This window comes from Bos indicus x Bos taurus, chromosome 6 (assembly GCF_003369695.1).
Source record: "Bos indicus x Bos taurus breed Angus x Brahman F1 hybrid chromosome 6, Bos_hybrid_MaternalHap_v2.0, whole genome shotgun sequence".
Classification (NCBI taxonomy): Eukaryota; Metazoa; Chordata; class Mammalia; order Artiodactyla; family Bovidae; genus Bos; species Bos indicus x Bos taurus.
The window spans coordinates 100,804,868-100,822,520 of NC_040081.1; the positions used below are offsets into that span (position 1 = coordinate 100,804,868).

General features: G+C 39.5%; 1 protein-coding gene across 9 annotated transcripts in view; it reads right to left on the minus strand.

Annotated features, from left to right (window-relative positions):
• Positions 1–17,653, minus strand: part of MAPK10 (mitogen-activated protein kinase 10) — a 652,453-nt gene that overhangs the window by 397,468 nt on the left and 237,332 nt on the right. For 8 of the 9 annotated variants that reach the window (XM_027544954.1, XM_027544956.1, XM_027544953.1 and 5 more), the window contains exon 1: positions 2,586–3,156. The exons of the other annotated variant lie outside the window; for it this stretch is intronic. The gene's annotated coding sequence lies outside the window, so the exon portion shown is untranslated. Of the gene's footprint in view, positions 1–2,585; positions 3,157–17,653 lie in introns of those variants that run through there. 9 annotated transcript variants of the gene reach the window in all.

Genomic DNA, 17,653 nt, shown 5'->3' on the forward strand with positions numbered 1-17,653 from the left:
ACCAAAAACATAAAGGAGACTACAAGACAAAACAGGGGCAATGGAGAAAGAATTTAAAATGTCAATTTATCACTTCTTATTCTAAGTGAAGCAAGTCTCTCTTGCTTTGAGTTCATTATTCTCACTAGCAACTAAACAATCATTTTATTTGAGCACACCAATCCCATGTAAAGTCTTATAGCCACAAATAGGACCTGCAGCCAGAACTAGATCAGGAAGGGAGAGCATCTGCCCTCGTGCTTAACAAGAGAAACCCAATTTGCCTTCTTTCCCTTATCATCTGTATTCAAAGACTGTTACACTAAGATTCACTTACATAAAGTCACACACACACACAAAAACAAACAAAAAGCCCTCCCTTTAAATATGGGAGGCTTTATCACATTTCTTAAAAATCAGGCAGATTCCTTTTGCTTATGATATTCCTATAGGATATACTAACAAGGGAAATCCTATGAATTTTCCTGTAATTTTAAAATATACACATATTTTAGGGCATCCACCATCCATTCTCAGTTCATTTCAGCCGTGAAAAATATTGACCACACACTATGAAACCATTAAACACTAATAGCTGCAGACATACCAGACAATGACAGCAAAAACACACTTGGCCCCTCTGGGATCTGTTCGTGAACATCGCCTTCTAGCCTGGCAAACACGCTCCTCCCCACAGCAGATGCTGCTCTGGGGCAGACAAGCAGGAAGCTGGAGGCAGCACCTGGTCTTTCCCACTGGTCGTATCATTTCTTACTGTCTCATCATCAAGAGTCTTTTCACCCACACTGTGAAGATTTTATAACACCAGGAGACTGTCGGATTAAAGACACCTTGCAACAACGAGAGGGAGTGATGCGCAAATGAGGAAGCAAGAAGACTCTTTTAATATCTAAGGTCATACCACCTTTGTCATTGGCTTTTCCAGTTCCGTTGTCAGGGCGAGAAAACCCAGTGTGTTTTGTGTGATCAAATAAGCTAACTTAGTACTTTGTGTCAATTCTAAGAATGAGATCAAGGTAGTGGAAGGAATACATACCCAGAGATGGCAAAACTACTACATCCAAAGTGTCTGACCCCTATAATCCGATGGCTCCAAAGTGGAGTCGGAAGCTGGCAACCTCATCCATAAGCGTGAGCATCCCTGTCTAGATGTACAACAGAAACACTCACCTAAGGCAGAAAATTTACAGAAGCCTCTCTCAGAGTCATGGGCCTTCCTGCAACCATTTTAACACATGCATCAGCGTTCTGAGACCTTCCGGGGTCTGACAACTGGCAGACGAGGGGCAGAGGAAGAAATCAGACCTCGGACTGCCAATGCCTGGTGCACTTAGACCCAATTTCCTTCCGTCTAAACTGTGGCCTGTCCCATAGGACTTAGCCTGCCTCTGTCAGGTCTGTTCATGAAAGTTACTGTCAACACATCAAGAAAGGGAGGGCGGCTGTGCAGACACTGTGGAGCTCTGCAGCAAAGACAGCCCATGTAAACAACCTTGTGACTGCCTCAGCGCCAGCTGCCACGGGATAAGCTGTTCTTGTGCTGTGGTTAAATTGCAGTACCCTAGGAATGTATGCATTTAAGGGGGTAAAAGCAGAGACTTGGTCTCTAGATTTAAATGAGAGGAGGAGGGGAGGGAGAAATAGGCCCATAATTTTCTTGAAATGGCTCTAGTCTTGATTTACTTGAAGATCTTCCAATAAATCACATTTATTTTGCTGCAGGCACAAAGACATCAATTCCGCTAAATATATTGCCCTGGTCCTCTCTGATGATAGACCTTTTTCTCCCAAATGGGCTCTGACATTTCTAGGGGACACGGTATCCCAGTACAGAGCACCTGGGAACCATGCCATAAAGAAAAAAATGCTGCCTGCTGTGGACTAGCTCACTTTCTTAAAGGGACCCTTTACCTGTACGACTGCAGTACCAATGTTTCCTCTTACCTTTAACCTGACCACCCCCCACCCCTACTTCCCATTCTATGTTCCCCTCTCCAGCTCAGATTTAGCCTTGGGTCTCTCTGCAAGAGTAATGCTGTTAGTTTTGCAACTACAATATAAAAAAAAAAAAAAAATACCGTTCCCTAACTAAAATATGTAAATATGCCCCCAAATATCTCTCTAAGCACAAAATCTCATGAAGTAAACATAAATGCATAACTTAAAGATGTGATTTTAATGTTTTACGGAGCCCACAGCATTTCTTAAATATGGGACTAAGGCAAGCACTTCTAACAAGCACAGCTGTTTCGCTCTCTCTCTAATTTTCTCTTCCTTTTTGCAGATCTGCAATGGTCTAAAAAACCCCTGGTCACAATAAAAATGCTCCCTCCCACCCTCTGCCAACCCTCACTCCAAACAGAAAGGTTTCAACACGCCCCAGTCCTGGGAGAGATGCTCCGCACAGAAGGAAAAGCTGGTGGCTTCTTGCCTCAGAGGTAGTTCACTTCATTAATCTCCTATCCACCCCATCTCTGCCCCCCTCTCCCATGCTCACTCTCCCGCCCCACCAGGAGCAATCAATAGACATAACACCACCCTCCAAAAAACCGGTTAGAACCCAGAATGAGCAAAGAGCCACCTACCATTCCGTGCTTGAGAACTACGATCCTGATCCAGCAGTGTTTGCCCCAGAAATCCTCCCTACTTGTCTCTCATTAACCACATTCCGAACTGTAATAAGGAATAGATTGTTTGGAGGTGGGGAAATTGTTTAAAATTAATGATGGACAGGTGATTGCCAAGAAAACCCAAGCGTAAAGTCATTCAAGCCCCTAGGAATTGAGGGGTGAGGAGAAAAATGGAATACTGTAAAAACGAAAAAGGAAAGAAAAATGGTAAGTACAGAACAAGCACCAACCACCCCCATAAAAATAAAAAGAGAAGGGGAGGTTTAAAAAAAAGAAGAAGACGAAGAGTGGCTTGCTGAATCACCCTCTTTCACTGCCTGGAAACCATTGTGCAGCGCGATGCTGCCTGTACCATTGTGGAACCGACCAGAGGAGACGGACAGAGGGCTTGGGGAATGGGGTTGCTATGGCAACCAAAAGGAGCACACGTGACGTCAAACCCCAGAGAGGTCTAGGGAGGGGGGAGAGGGGGGAAAGGAGAAGAGGAAAAAGTCTCTGTGCGTCTGCAGCTACCGTGTTTTCCGATTAAATGAGGACCTGGCGAAATGGAAAGGAGCAGGGTTCGTCGGCGGCCGCTATCAGCACCTAGGACATCAGGCAGCCAGTCTGCGCAACGGAAACAGCTCTCTCCACGCAGCCCTGGCCCAGCACTCGGCAGCGCTCAGAAAACAAATGCTTGCAGACCCAAACACCATTGGAAATGTACTCAATCTATGCTTTTCAACTCGCCCAGCTTTTTGCAAACAGCACAAAGGCATGTCGTGCCTCTAAGTGTCAAAGCAAACAAGGATGGTAATAACCTCGGAGGCCAAGTGAGCGTCTGGGTGCCACCTGGACCCCAGAGGTCATTTGAAATGTCATAATCCCTCTTGTGTGTTTCCTTATCTTTCAGAGAAATCCTACATAAATACCAACTAAACCAAAGTCAGCAAACTAATTCTGAGATTGCAGCTTGAATTTAGAAAGAAAATACTGATAATTTGAGTTACCAAATCTAGATTCTTTTTTTTTTTTAATTGGGTAATTCTTTAGAAAATGGATACAAATTGCATTATTACTATTTGGAGCAGATATCTCAATTTTATTTAAGTAATTTGCCCTATCTGCGACTGTCAGAGTATATTTTTGTCTCCATATATTAATAGTTTGTTAAATGTTAAATATAGGTGCTTAAATATAGATGTCATAGATTATTAAATCTAGAGTATTAATCTATAAATATATGGTTTCTAGAGTGAGAGTTCAGAATAATGGAATATTCCCACAATTTTTTTTAATTATCATTTTTTTTTACCTGTTTAAAAATATTTTTTACTTAAGTAAATTTTTCAATACACATTTAGCCTAACCAGGCTCAACCCTTGGGCATCTCAGGTTACATAATTGAATCAAATTCCTTTTTTGCTTAAGTAACTTTGAGGTGAGTTTCTGTGTATTGCAACGAAGTAAGACTGAGTTTTATACCACTTGACACTGTTTTAGAACTAGCATACATACATGAATAAGGAGCTTCTTCCATATGTTAACAGAAAAGATACAACTTGCAACAGATACAAACCAAGCAATGACTGATCCACTGAAACACATCATAAAACCATATGGGACCATATCAGGTTTCCTTATTTTAGGAGGGAATCAAGGGGGAAAAAAAGTCTTGTGTGTTTTCTTTTTCATCTATTGGACAAGTTTTTGGATATTGCTTTTTTCTAATTTCAAGTTCAACAAGAAGCAGTTGATTATTAATTTTTAGTCTTGGCAATGAACCTACCTTACAAGACAACTTTGCCTCAAGAAAAATATGTATTAACTAGCCAAACGACTTTATAGCAAAATATAATTGGCATTGAAACTTTTAATTTACTTTATTCTAAGTTTTGATATCAAAGTTTTGATATTAACTCTTAATAACTGGATATCAATGAGGAAAAAATGAACTTCAACTCCTACCACACACTGCAAACACAAAAACTTAATTCAAGGTAAATTTACACTGAAACATGAAAGCCAAACTATATAAAGCTATTAGAATAAAATGTATCTTTCAGAAGAAAAAATAGCTTTCTGTTCTCAGAGCAGGCAAAGATTTCTTAGGACACAGAAATTACTCACCAGAATAGGAGAAAAAAAAAAAGACTTGATCAAAATCAAAAGCTTCCAAAATAACCATTAAGAAAATGAATAGACAGCCTCAGGCTAGAAGAAAATATTCTTGATAAACATGTCTGAAAATACTCTTGATATTCACAATTTCTAGATTTTTAAAAAAATATCCCACAACTCAATGATAAAAACAATTTTGTTTAATGGGCAAAAGTCTTAAGCAGGCATTTGACAAAGAAAGATATATATATATGGTCAATAAGTACACTATAAAGTATTCAACAGAACTGGTCATCAGAGAAATGCAAATTAAAATTGCATAAAGGCCATTTCACACTCACACAAAAAAAAATTGGCTAAAATTGGAAAGACTAACAACACTAAGTCCTGAGTAGGGTATGGAGAAATCAGAACTCTCCTACATTACTTGTGGGAATAGTAAATGGTAAAACTACTTTGGGAAATGGTTTGGTGGTTTTTAAAGATAAGCATATACCTACAGTATGACTCAACAATTCTATTCATAGTCACCTAAGAGAATAGAAATATTTGTCTATCAAAAAAAGTTATACATAAATGTTTATGCCAGCTTTATTTATAATTGGTAAAAACTGGAAACAACTCAAAGTATATCAACGGAAGAATGGGTAAGCAAACTATGGTATATTCATATAATAACATACTGTTTCAGCAATGAAAAAAGAATGATAACTATAAATAGGTTAAAACCAATATTTCTTCTAGTAGGTGTTAATTCTTGATTTCACAAATGACAGTGGTAGATTGCACTGGGGTATATTTTACTAGGGCTTTAATATTCAACCTATTCATTTGAGTAATATTTAGATGATTAAAATGTTCTTTTAAGTCTATTCTATACAGCATAGAAAAAATAATTTCCTAAAATTAGATCATCTGATACAAGCTAATTTTTAACACTTAAATATATTTCATTCCTTATTGGATAAAGCCAAAACTCTTCATTTAAAGTCCTCAGTAAGATAATATCACATTTTGAGAAAGAACTATGGAAATATGCAACAATATAAATGAATCTCAAAAACACGCTATGTTAAAAAAAAATGAGACAAAAGACTGTTTAGAATATAAATCCATTTACATAAAGCTCTAGGACAGACAGAAATATTCTATGGTATTAGAAATCAGAACTATGATTGAGGGAGCCACACAGCTGAGGGAAATTTATGTAGTGATGAAAATATTCGACATCTTGATAGAGGTGTGAGTTATTATGTAGATGTAAGCATTTGTCAAAATTCTTCAAATTCTAACTCTTAAGATCAGTGCATTCACTCAGTGTAAATTAAGTTGCTGTTTTCAAAAAATTAAAGTCAATTCCCAAGAAGAAAACTGCTAAATGAAAAATAAGTTAGAGCTCCTAAACCTACAAATCTGGTCCTATACCTGAGTCCTGACTTTACAAACCCAAGCAGACCAATAGAGGAAAATAACAGAATGGAAAATACAAGAGATCCCTCAAGAAAATTAGAGATACCAAGGGAACATTTCATGCAAAGATGGGCTCGATAAAGGACAGAAATAGTATAGACCTAACAGTAGCAGAAGATATTAAGAAGAGGTGGCAAGAATACACCCATCTATACAAAAATGATCTTAATGACCCAGATAACCACGATGGTGTGATCACTCACCTAGAGCCAGACATCTTGGAGTGCAAAGTCAGGTGGGCCTTAGGAAGCATCACTACGAACAAAGCTAGTGGAGGTGATGGAATTCCAGTTGAGCTATTTTAAATCCTAAAAGATGATGCTGTGAAAGTGCTGCACTCAATGTGCCAGCAAATTCGGGAAACTCAGCAGTGGCCACAGGACTGGAAAAGGTCAGTTTTCATTCCAATCCCAAAGAAAGGCAGTGCCAAAGAATATTCAAACTACCAAACAATTGTGCTCATTTCACATGGTAGCAAAGTAATGCTCAAGATTCTCAGTAATCTTGAGATTACATCTGAGCATTCAAAGTAATGCTCAGGATGTAAACCAGAAACTTCCAGATGTTCAAGCTGGATTTAGAAAAGGCAGAGGAACCAGAGATCAAATTGCCAACATCCATTGGATCATAGAAAAAGCAAGAGAATTGCAGAATAACTTCTGCTTCATTGACTACCCTAGCCTTTGACTGTGTGGATCACGACCAACTGTGGAACATTCTTAAAGAGATGGGAATACCAGAACACCTTACCTGCCTCCTGCTAAACCTGTATGCAGGTCAAGAAGCAACAGTTAGAACCAAACATAGAACAATGGACTGGTTCCAACTTGGGAAAGGAGTATGTCAAGGCTGTATATTGTCACCCTGTTTATTTAACTTCTGTGCAGAGTATATCATGTGAAATGCTGGGCTGGATGAAGCACAAGCTGGAATCAAGATTGCCGGGAGAAATACCAGTAAACTCAGATATGCAGATGACACCACCCTTATGGCAGAAAGTGAAGAACTAAAGAGCCTCTTGATGAAGGTGAAAGGGGAGAGTGAAAAAACTGGCTTAAAACTGAACATTCAGAAAACTAAGATCATGGCATCTGGTCCCATCACTTCATGGCAAGTAGATGGGGAAACAAAGGAAACAGCGACAAACTTGATTTTCTTGAGCTCCAAAATTGCTGCAGATGGTGACGGAAGCCATGAAATTAAAGGATGCTTGAAGTGAAGTGAAGTTGCTCAGTCATGTCCAACTCTTTGCAACCCCATGGACTATAGCCCCACAGGACAATCGGTCTATGGGATTTTCCAGACATGAATATTGGAGTGGGTTGCTATATCTCCTTGGGAAAAAAAGCTATGTCAAACCTAGAGAGCATATTAAAAAATAGAGACGTTACTTTCCAACAAAGGTCCATACAGTCAAAGCTATGGTTTTTTTCAGTAGTCATTATGGATGTGACAGCTAGACAATAAAAAGGGCTGAGTGCCAAAGAACTGATGCCTTCGAACTGTGGTGTTGAAGAAGATTCTTGAGAGTCCCTTGGACTGCAAGGAGATCCAACCGGTCAATTCTAAAAGAAATCAATCTTTTTTTTTTAATTTAAATTTATTTTAATTGGAGGCTAATTACTTTACAATATTGTATTTGTTCTGCCACACATCAACATGAATCCATCACAGGTTCCCCATCCTGAACCCCTCTCCCACCTCCCTCCCTGTACCATCCCTCCAGGTCATCCCAGTGCACCAGCCCCAAGACTCCTGTATTGAACGTGGACTGGCGATTCGTTTCTTATATGATATTATACATGCTTCCATGCCATTACCCCAAATCATCCCACCCTCTCAAATCAATCTTGAATATTCATTCGAAGGACTGATGCTAAAGCTGAAGCTCCAATACTTTGGCCACTTGATAAGAAGAGTCGACTCAATGGAAAAGATCCGAGGCTGGGAAAGATTGAGGGCAGGAGGAGAAGGGGACAGCAGAGGACGAGATGGTCGGATGGCATCACTGATTCAACAGACATGAATTTGAGGAAGCTCCAGAAGATGGTGAAGACAGGGCAGCCTGATATGCTGCAGTCAGTGGGGTTGCAAAGAATCAGACACGACTGAGCGACTGGACAGCACAACAAAGCAGACCAAGAAATAGAAACAGCTAGACTCAGGTCACCAGGATCTTAAGAGATAGAGCAGTCCCTCTGAAGTGATGAAGACAATTGAGGGAGATTTGCCTGACAAACAAGAAATGAGATGTTTAAAAAGAGATTTTTAAGAGATGCCTGGCAAGAACTAAATTGCCAGGTTCCTCTGTAGGGATTATTATTCAGCCGCAGGACTAAAACTGAAGGAAATGAAGGTGATCAATACCTGGTTTTCCGAACAATAAATGGCAAAGACCTCAAGGATAGGAGAACATAAAGGAATCAAGTCAGTGAGATTGACTGTAGGAATTCCAAGTAGGAATTTAATTTCTAAATCTAAGTCTCAAGTACATTCATGGGGGCTAACAGTAAAACCAGTTACTGTACTAAGGTCTTCTGGGCTTCCCTTGTGGATTAGCTGTTAAAAATCCGCCTGCAATACGGGAGATGTGGGTTCAATCCCTGGGTTGGGAAGATCCCCTGGAGAAAGGAACGGCTACCCCCTCTAGTATTCTGGCCTGGAGAATTCCATGGACCATGTAGTCCATGGGGTCGCAAAGATTCAGACACGAGTGAGCGACTTTCAAGGAAGGAAGGTCTCTTATCAAAACTGGTCCCAGAGCAGAGACATCAACTGGTTCTCATTTGCCAGGGACTTCCCAGGTTTTAGCAAATCTACATGCCAGGAAATCCCTCAGGCTTAGGCAAACAGGGAAGGCTGACTGCCCTATTCCAGAATTTAGCATGGACTTGAACCCTCAAATGAGAATTAAAGGTCCCACCTGCAAAGAAATGATACAAGTGAACTTACTTACAAAACAGAAATAGATTCATAGACTTCAGATCAGATCAGATCAGATCAGTCGCTCAGTCGTGTCCGACTCTTTGCAACCCCATGAATCGCAGCACGCCAGGCCTCCCTGTCCATCACCAACTCCCGGAGTTCACTCAGACTCACGTCCATCGAGTCAGTGATGCCATCCAGCCATCTCATCCTCTGTCATCCCCTTCTCCTCCTACCCCCAATCCCTCCCAGCATCAGAGTCTTTTCCAATGAGTCAACACTTCGCATGAGGTGGCCAAAGTACTGGAGTTTCAGCTTTAGCATCATTCCTTCCAAAGAAATCCCAGGGCTGATCTCCTTCAGAATGGACTGGTTGGATCTCCTTGCAGTCCAAGGGACTCTCAAGAGGCTTCTCCAACACCACAGTTCAAAAGCATCAATTCTTCGGCGCTCAGCCTTCTTCACAGTCCAACTCTCACATCCATACATGACCACAGGAAAAACCATAGCCTTGACTAGACTTACCTTTGTTGGCAAAGTAATGTCCTGCTTTTGAATATGCTATCTAGGTTGGTCATAACTTTCCTTCCAAGGAGTAAGCGTCTTTTAATTTCATGGCTGCAGTCACCATCTGTAGTGATTTTGGAGCCCAGAAAAATAAAGTTTGACACTGTTTCCACTGTTTCCCCATCTATTTCCCATGAAGTGGTGGGACCGGATGCCGTGATCTTCATTTTCTGAACGTTGAGCTTTAAGCCAACTTTTTCACTCTCCACTTTCACTTTCATCAAGAGGCTTTTGAGTTCCTCTTCACTTTCTGCCATAAGGGTGGTGTCATCTGCATATCTGAGGTTACTGATATTTCTCCCGGCAATCTTGATTCCAGTTTGTGTTTCTTCCAGTCCAGCGTTTCTCATGATGTACTCTGCATAGAAGTTAAATAAACAGGGTGACAATATACAGCCTTAACGTACTCCTTTTCCTATTTGGAACCAGTCTGTTGTTCCATGTCCAGTTCTAACTGTCGCTTCCTGACTTGCATACAAATTTCTCAAGAGGCAGATCAGGTGGTCTAGTATTCCCATCTCTTTCAGAATTTTCCACAGTTTATTGTGATCCACACAGTCAAAGGCTTTGGCATAGTCAATAAAGCAGAAATAGATGTTTTTCTGGAACTCTCTTGCTTTTTCGATGATCCAGTGGATGTTGGCAATTTGATCTCTGGTTCCTCTGCCTTTTCTAAAACCAGCTTGAACATCAGGAAGTTCACGGTTCACATATTGCTGAAGCCTGGTGGTTGCTGGGGGGAAGGGTGTGGGGAAGGGATTGTTAGGAGTTTGGGAGAGACATGTCCACACTGCTATATTTTAAATGGATAACCAACAAGGACCTACTGTACAGCACATGGAACTCTGCTCAATGTTATGTGGCAGCCTGGATGGGAGGGGAGTTTGGGGGAGAATGGATACATATCTGTTTATGGATGAGTCCCTTTGCTGTTCACCTATCACAACATTGTTAACCAGCTATTAATCAGTTAACATTAACCCCAAAACAAAATAAAAAGTTTAAATAAAATATAATAAAAACACTGAGAAAAACTGAGGTTAAAAACAACTATTTAAATTTCTTAAAATTAAATCAAAATTTATATATCAAAATAACTTTTTGAAAGTAACTTTTAATTAATATGTTTTATCATTCTACTTGGATGGGAAACACATGGCCAACAGCTTACCATGGCCATAATAATCTTCAGTGGAACGTAACACATTATTGACCAGAGATATACTAATGCCATGGGTGTTAATTTCTGCAAAAATTTCCCGGTCAATACTGTGTTAAAGTATTAATGGTCCCTCATATGATCCAGTTTCATTTCTGGGTATTTTTCTGAAAGAAACAAAAATATTAAATTGAAAAGACACATGCACCCCCATATTCATTGCAGCATTATTTACAACAGCTAAGATATGGAAGCAACTTACGTGTCCATTGATAGATAAAAGTATAAAGAAGATATGGTGTATATATGCACACACATATATTTACTGGTGGCTCAAATGGTATGAGTCTGACTGTAATGCAGGAGACCTGGGTTTGATCCCTAGGTTGGGAAGATCCCCAGGGTTTCCCTGGTGGCTTAGATGGTAAAAAGATCTGCCTGCAAAGCGGGAGACCTGGGTTTGATTCCTGAGTTGGAACGATCCCCTGGAGAAGAAAATGGCAACACACTCCAGTATTCTTGCCTAGAGAATTCCATTGACAGAGGAGCCTGGCAGGCTACAGTCTGTGGGGTCTCAAAGAGTCAGACACAATTGAACAACTAACACACACATATATATATAGTGTACATATATATATAATCACATACAACAAAATATTCAGCCATAAAAAGAATGAAATATTTCCATTTTTGACAACATGGATGGACCTTGAAGGAATCAGTTCAGTTCAGTTCAGTCGCTCAGTCGTGTCCGACTCTTTGCGACCCCATGAATTGCAGCACGCCAGGCCTTCCTGTCCATCACCATCTCCAGAAGTTCACTCAAACGCACGTCCATCTAGTCGGTGATGCCATCCAGCCATCTCATCCTCTGTCATACCCTTCTCCTCCTGCCCCCAATCCCTCCCAGCATCAGAGTCTTTTCCAATGAGTCAACTCTTCACATGAGGTGGCCAAAGTACCAGAGTTTCAACTTCAGCATCATTTCTTCCAAAGAACACCCAGGGCTGATCTCCTTCAGAATGGACTTGTTGGATCTCCTTGCAGTCCAAGGGACTCTCAAAAGTCTTCTCCAACACCACAGTTAAAAGCATCAATTATTTGACCCTCAGCCTTCTTTATGGTCCAACTCTCACATCCATACATGACCACTGGGAAAACCATACCCTTGACTAGACAGACCTTTGTCAGTAATGTAATGTCTCTACTTTTTAATATGCTGTCTAGGTTGGTCACAGCTTTTCTTCCAAGGAGTAAGCATATTTTGATTTCATGGCTGCAGTCACCATCTGCAGTGATTTTGGAGCCCAAGAAGTAAAGTCTGCCACTGTTTCCAGTTTCCCCATCTATCTGCCATGAAGTGATGGGACCGGATGCCATTATCTTCATTTTCTGAATGTTGAGTTTTAAGCCAGGTTTTTCACTCTCCTCTTTCACCTTCATCAGGAGGCTCCTCAGTTCCTGTTCACTTTCTGCTATAAGGGTGGTGTCATCTGCATATCTAAAGTTACTGATATTTCTCCCTGCAATCTTGATTCCAGCTTGTGCTTCATCCAGCCCAGAATTTTGCATGATATACTCTGTGTAGAAGTTAAATAAGCAGGGTGACAATATACAGCCTTGACATACTCCTTTCCCAATTTGGAACCAGTCCATTCTTCCATGTTTGGTTCTAACTTGCTTCTTGACCTGCATACAGGTTTCTCTGGAGGCAGGTAAGGGGTTCTGGTACTCCCATCTCTTTAAGAATTTTCCAGTTTGTCATGATTCACACAGTCAAAGGCTTTAGGGTAGTCAATGAAGAAGAAGTAGATGCTTTCCTGCAATTTTCTTGCTTTTTCTATGATCCAATGGATACTGGCAATTTGATCTCTGGTTCCTCTGCCTTTTCTAAAACCAGCTTGAACATTCGGAAGTTCTTGGTTCACATGCTGTTGAAGCCTTGCTTGGAGAATCTTGAGCTTTACTTTGCTAGCATGTGAAATGAGTACAGTTGAGTGGTAGTTTGAACCTTCTTTGGCATTGTCTTTCTTTGGGATTGAAATGAAAGCTGACCTTTTCCAGTCCTGTGGCCACTGCTGAGTTTTCCAAATTTGCTGGCATATTGAGTGCAGTACTTTCACAGCATCATCTTTCAGGATTTGAAATAGCTCAGCTGGAATTCCATCCCCTCCACCTTTGTTCCTAGTGATGCTTCCTAAGGCCCACCTGACTTCACGTTCCAAGATGTTTGGCTCTAGGTGAGTGATCACACCATTGTGATTATCAGGGTCATGAAGATCTCTTTTTGCACATTTCTGTGTATTCTTGCCACCCCTTCTTAATATCTAAAAAAATTAAACACTAATTTATTTTAAAAGAGTAAATTTTGCGACTTTTCAATGTCAAGAAAGAGAAAGAATCTACCTGTGCATGCCTTTTTCTTCTTAATGAACAGACTTTATTATTTTAAAGTAGTTTTAGGTTTATAAGAATATTGTGCAGAGAAATACAGAGAATCCCATATACCCTGCTTCCCTCTCCATGCAGTTTCCCCCATTATTAACATCTTGTATCAGTGCAGTAAATTTGTTACAGCTGATGAACCAATGTTAATACATTATCATTCACAGAACCCATAGTTTATATTCGAGTTCACTCTTTGTCTTATGGGCTTCCCAGATGGCTCAGCAAGTAAAGAATATGTGTGCAATGTGGGAGACACAAGTTCGATCCCTGGGTTAGGAAGATGCCCTGGAGGAGGAAATGGACAGAGGAGTCTGGCTGTCTACAGTTCAAAGAGTCGCAAAGAGTTGGACACAACTGAGCAATTCTACATATTGCACTCAGTTTCAATTTTCTTCCTGCTAGGAGTCAATTTTACATTTAGTAAACAACTGTTTTCATATCAAAAGGAAGTAGATATTGGTCTGCTGAAAGTTTTTCCTAGTGGACAGGGCATTATTATAAGACTTTAGTGGCAGGAAATGTACCTTGAACCAATTTTTATTAAGCTTATAAAAGCACTGATTTTTTTTTTCAGTGGGAACACCCATAACTAGCCAAATTATGTCCCTTTGTGGTTAAACACACTTTGATTATAAATGCAGAATACCTGCTGCTTGGAAAATAGTAGTTATATGCCGCTTTTCAGTAGCCTGATAGACTTTTTCGAACATCTGGATTTAGTTTACAATAATTATGGGTGCTGGGATTCTATTTTAAAAAAACAGCAAACTAGCTTAAACTTCTTCAGGTAGTTTTAAGCAACAGCTTTAAAAATCTAATTAGAGCGTTTGTCTTTTGAATAATAATGCTAACAGAAAATTGCGCTTTCCTAGATCCCAACAGGAGCTGGTGTGTGAGATAAAGAAAGAGCTATTCTTCCCAGACAGCCTCAGGTTTATCCATACTTCCATCCACGCACATCTGTGGGAATTTCAATTTTCCTTATCCCTGCTTTACTGAAGTGCCCCCAAAGCACAACAAAAACATGGAGACAGCATGGATTATATTCGAGTCTGGCCTAGAAAATGAACTTCTTACAACTCTGTCGCAATTCACCTCTTTATTAAAAGGACTATTCTTTTATTCCAGCTTCATTGAGGTATAACTGACAAATAAAATTGTAAGATATTTAAGGTGTACCATGTACAGATTTGATATATGTGTACATTGTGAAAAGATTCTCCCCACTGAGTTAATTATCATATCCATCACCTAATGCAACACATTTTTGTTTTATTCTTAATGAGAACGTTTAAGATCTACTCTCTTAGCAAATTTCAACTCTACAATATAGCGTTCTCTGCTGTAGTCAGCATGTTATACGTGAGATCCTCAGAATTTATTTACCTTATTTTTGAAAGTGCATACTCTTTCACCCAGCTCTGCCTATTTCCCCCAGCCTCCAGTCCCTGGAAATCACTTTCCTATTCTGTTTCTGTAAGTTCAGTTTTCTTCAGGCTCCACATGTAAGTACTATCACGCAGTATTTGTCTTTCTCTGTCTGGCTTATCTCACTGAGCATAATGCCCTCAAGGTCCATCCTTGTTGTCGTAAATGGCAAGCTTTCTACCAAGGCTGTTCTCACCACTGACTCCGACTTGCCACCACAGCACTCAAAAAGCAAACAGTCATTGACACAGGCCAAGACACAAATGCAAGCCCAAATTTTTGTAATCAAATTTAAGATAAAATGTTAGCATATCCTTTGGATAAATACAGATCTTCTATCACCACTAAATGAAATTTCCTAATATTAGAGAGCCTATTTTTAAACACTGATGTAAGAAGACTTTTTTAATCACGAAATTAGTGAGTGAATTCTGGGTCTGTGAGATAGAGCAACAGGCTACATAAAAGTGATGCACGGTAAGAATATCCTAGCAATCAAAAGAATAGTAACCAGAGTTAATAATATAATACAGGATTTGATCTCTTTGATCTTATATTTTTAAACCAACAGTCACCAGCACTAACATATGTACAGCTTACACTTGCTATATTTTCAAATTATTAACCAAAAAAAAAAAAGTCTGTGTATCCTGAAGATACTATTTAACCTTTATTGAAATGCTATATTCAAGAGAGAGAGGGGGAAATAAGAATCGAATTTTGAAAATTATCTAAATTCACAAAGAGCAATGATGACAACATAAATTAAATGAACATCTTGTGTATCTATGCTGAATGTCTTGTGGATCTATGCTGAAGACATTTTTTTTAATTACAAAATAAAGTGTAAATACTTTTTAAAGTTCATTTGAAATACTGGATAGTGAAAAGAGTATTGGATTCACCAACAGATTTTGCTTTAATCTATTGTTCAAATAGCCATCCTGTTTCCTATCTGTGTGAGTTGCCCCAGACCACACAGCCTCTCTACTTCTTAATTTAAGGATTGAGATAATGGGTATAATAACATTGGCCTCACAGAATTTTTGTGATAATCAAATTAAATAATGTATATTACAGTGCCTGGCACAACCCTTGGTACATGACAGTCAAGAAATAGTCAACTGAATCTATTCACAATAAGAAATATGTAACCCACAGTTAAATTTAAATTTCCTGGTATGCAACAAGGACCTACTGTATAGCACAGGGAAGTCCGCTCAACATTATGTGGCAGCCTGGATGGGAGGGGAGTCTGGGGGAGAATGGATACATGTATGTGTATGGCTCAGTCACTTTGCTGTGCGCCTGAAACCATCACAACATTGTTACCAGTTATGTGTGTGCACGCTCAGTCATGTCCAACTTTTTGCAACCCCATGGACTGTAACCCACCAGGCTCCTCTATCCATGGAATTTTCCAGGCAAGAATACTGGAGTGGGCTGCCATTTTCTATGGCTGGATCACTTTGCTGGGCACCTGAAACCATCACAGTATTTTTAATCGGCTATATTCCAATATAAAATAAAAAGTTAAAAAAAAATCCTGGTATGACTTTGTAAGTTATGAACACTGTCCAGTGCCCCAGGAGCGTTCATCTTCTATTGTTTGATAATATTCTTAAAGTAGATACACATGAGGAGGTGTAGTTGATCATGTGCTACTTGGCGGTGTTGAACCAGCACTGTGGAACTAATAATAAACTTGAAGGAATTTGAGCCTACCTGCCAGTCCACACTTGAGAAGCTATTCAGGACATCAGCAATTCTCCCTGGAAATTTCCCAGAGAAAATTCAGCTACTTGGTCAGCAGATATTCAGAGATATACTCTTTCACAAGAAAAAGAGAACCAGATCAAGAAAACTAAGCAAAAAAGAAAATAGCACAGCTGTTGGAACCGATTGTCATTTCTATAATTTAATTAAAGTCCATTCAATTAGCAAATCACTGAGTAGCATACAAATACAAAACCCTGTGTTGGAGATTTGGAAAAGAAGTGCAAGACGTGGTACCCGTTAAAAAGAAACTCATGATCTTATTGCAGAGTCAAGACTGACCCACTAGATTAAAAAAAAAAAACAAAACTCTTAAGTCCTTAAATATAGGATAAAACAGTAGAGTCTCTTGTTAGAAGAGGGAAAACCTTAACATGGGGATCTATGCTGAAAGCATGGACCTCAAATTCTGTGTGTATTCAGAAGGAGCATGGTCCAATAAAAACAGAGATCTAAGTTCTAATTCCACTATGATGAACTATCTAGAAGGTGCTGGGCAAGCAGATGCTCTCCAGATTTCAGTTTCCTCTTTTATAAAATATGATAATTATAGTTCTTCAGCAAAATGAAAGAAAGAGCCTTAAGATGATTCTCGAGCAATGAAAAGAATTTGGACAGTTGGGGATTTAAGGACAATGAGCTTAAAAGTGAGGGAAAACATATCATATTTAGACGAGAGTAAAGATATAATACTTCCCTGGTTGAAGAGAGTAGGAAAGTGGTGAGAGAAACGGAAAATCTTCAACCAGATGGTCTTATGAGACAAAAGATGCAAACCAAACATTTGTATTACAAATGAAAATGTAAGGCAGAGACAACAAAATCCATGGCTGAAGTCAGTTCTGGCTTTTTGAGTCATTAAAAAACATTATTTGACAATAATAATTCATAGTTGTTATCATTTTTATCACTAATATCTTCATAAACATCTTTACAGTTATTTTTGCTACTATCTTTTAAGAGCCTACTCTGTCTCAAGAGCTAGGCTAAATTTACAGACATCAGTTCCAATCACACAGCATTTCTTGATCAGTGTCTCACTAACAGGTGCTTCCCAGGTGGTGCTAGTGATAAAGGATCTTCCTGCCAACACAGGGGATGCAAGAGATACAGGTTCTATTCCTGGATCAGGAAGATCCCCTGGAGAAAG